This window comes from Frankliniella occidentalis, unplaced genomic scaffold, assembly GCF_000697945.3.
Source record: "Frankliniella occidentalis isolate FOCC.00 unplaced genomic scaffold, Focc_3.1 Scaffold644, whole genome shotgun sequence".
NCBI lineage: Eukaryota > Metazoa > Arthropoda > Insecta > Thysanoptera > Thripidae > Frankliniella > Frankliniella occidentalis.
Genome location: NW_026267759.1, coordinates 7,148 through 9,995, shown reverse-complemented (window position 1 = coordinate 9,995; position 2,848 = coordinate 7,148).

Here is a 2,848-nt window from a genome sequence, read left to right as displayed (position 1 = left end):
CGCCCGGCATCGGTCGACGCCAGCGCCACTGGCGGCTCTTCTGGAACTACGAATGTGCCGTCTTTTCACGGCCGTCTTTTCGCCCGCTGCCGGCTGGAGAGCCTACACCGTATTCACTACATCGTGCCGTTAGCTTACTCACGATACCATTGTCGCCTTCCAGGGGCACGTCCTCCAAATCCTTGGGTGCGCAGAGCCGTGCCGCCAGGTCCAACGTGCCCATCCCACACACCATCAAGAAAGCTGCCCTCTTGCCAACCGGGCAGCCCTCCGCTTTTTTGATCAAATGTAGATGACGAGTCCATTGGGTAGGGTCGGTGATGTTGAATTCGAGGAGGTTTTTGGTGTGTTGCTCCTGGTGGCCCGCCGGCTGATCGTCACCCGATCTGTTGCCTAGTGGTTAGGAAAAACGTTAACAATTCTTGTTAACTGTGAACCGAACCCATGGTTGGGGAAATTTAGTCGCTTTAGGTGTTAAACGAACTTTAAAGGCACGCAAAGCATTCTTTAAATTGTTGACGTATCTTTGTGCATGGTGTCTTTTTGTATAATGGTCTTCTTATTTTATAACTGCACACAACTTTTCGCGTGGGCGGCGCGTAATCTAGACACCTAGTTTTGCGCATGATTCTCACACCAGGCCTGATTTTCACCTCCTTCGTGATAAGATTCGATTCCTGATTGGCTGCGTATAGCTTACGAAGCGTGAAAATCACGCCTGGCGTGAAAATCCACACATAATTTTACACTATTTTTCACGAGGGTGGCACGCGCGCGTGGAGCGGACTACCGAGAGCAAGGTGTTCATTGTTGGGCTGTTACCCAGACGCGGCTCAAAATGCAGCAGGTGGTGTTGAACGATCTCCCGCTTCCCCCCCTGCGCCGCGGTGTCTGGTAGAAATGTGTTCGTTTAAAAACTAACCGAACTAACCAAACCGAGTTGCTGCGGCTTGCCGTGCTGATCCTCTGCTTCGTCCTCGTCGCCAGTATTGAAGGCGAAATGAAGGGGCACATGTGCTCTAATGTAGTTTATTGAGCTGCTCCACGCAACACTCCATACAAGCGTTGGGCCAAGACTGCCCGCCCCAGGGTTTGAGATAGGGTTGGAAGAACAGACTAACGATTATTCGATTGTTCGCACAAAGATAATAATTCGAATTCGATTCACCGCGTTATCCGAAATGGGGAGTCTTTCAAAGCTTTAAATTACTGTCAGAACCGAGAGGTAGGCGACTTGAATTTTTCGGAGTACACGGAGTACAGTCGGAGAACACTGAGTATTGCCGGTCGGAGCGCGCAGAGTACACCTGGAGTACACCTGGAGTACACCTGGAGTACACCCGGAGTACACCCGGAGTACACCGGAGTACGCGGAGAACTTGCGACAAAAACAGCCGGAGTACACGGAGTACAGTCGGAGTACAATCGGAGAACACCTGGAGTACGTTTTGGCCTGTACACAGGAGCCGCCCAGTCGTCCACCCCTCGGTCAGAACCACCAGAATGTGGCCCGAGCACGTCTTCGGCATCAGCTCGACTGAAGCGAGATGCTTGCGGTGGCGTGTACCCGAGCTGCGAACCGAGAGCTAAGTCAGCTCCACCGAGCGTGCTTGGCAGCACCCGCATTATATGGGTTACATGAGTAAAATTTTACTGTCTTTTACATGTGAGAAGACAATTCGATTAATATCAGCTCAAAAACAACAGCGTGAATACGCCATTTAGCTGTTTTGTTACGTTTGCCCCTAATGGATATGCAACCCATCGTACAGGGGCCCAGACACGCGGTCAAGTTGGGCACCACTTCTCAAAGGTGACCTAGGGGTATGTACTACATGCCCCAAAAGTCGGCTTTGCTCTACTAAAACAAAGCAAGGTGGTTTGACTTAACAAGAATACTACTGTGCTGTCGGTCTAAGCTCCGCCCACCCCACCCTACCGCAGTGCTACAAACACGCGTCGCTGCTCCGTGACTCAAATCCGTTCGGAAAAAATACTCACTGCAAAAAATTCGAGGGGTGGATAACTCCTGAATTGGGTGTACAAATTTCAAGAATTGAATTTGAGTTAGCTTGAATTGGCTTGAATTGAATTTGAATTGGACTGAATTGGTTGAATTGGTTTTGAATTGGTTTGAATTATTGCGATTTTATGTTTCTGAATTCGCGTGAATTGGCTCGAATTGAATGTAAATTGTCTTGAATTGGACTGAATTAGTTGAATTAGTTTTGAATTTGTTTGAATTAAATTGAATTGGGCAGAATTAGGGGTGTACACTTGGCAGGGGAGTTATCCACCCCTCGAAAAAATTAGAGTCTGATACGGAACGATCTACAGCGTTACTGTAGATGCCGCTCTGAGCCACTGCACCTAGGGTACAGAACGCGGAGTACAGTGTTGCTGTAGCACCGGAAAGCCCAGGTTTTACGTGGTACAGTGTACGAAGACGGCTCCACTGTACACAGTTTTGTTCGCTTTTGCCTGTACACACCCAGAAAAATCGTTTCTTGAATCAAGTCTAAAAAAACTCTTTTAAATGTGCTCTTGTTTTTCTTCTTGTTACAATACCACGTGCACTTGTAACAAGAGCATTTTTCAAGTGCTGCTCCCAAGAGCATTGCCACTGAAATCAAGAGCAATTTGGTCTTGCTACCTGCGCCGATCTCGGGTCGCGTTCGGGACTACTCGGTCACACTCGGGTTGTGGTCGGGACTAGGGTAAGGGGCCCAGTAGTCGACAGTTTAAGAGCAAGGCTTTTCAAAATTGCCTACAACGGAGCGTGGGTGTACGGTAGCGTCAAGGAAAAATTTCGGGGGTGTAGTGGAAGGATCAAACTTTATGCCCCATA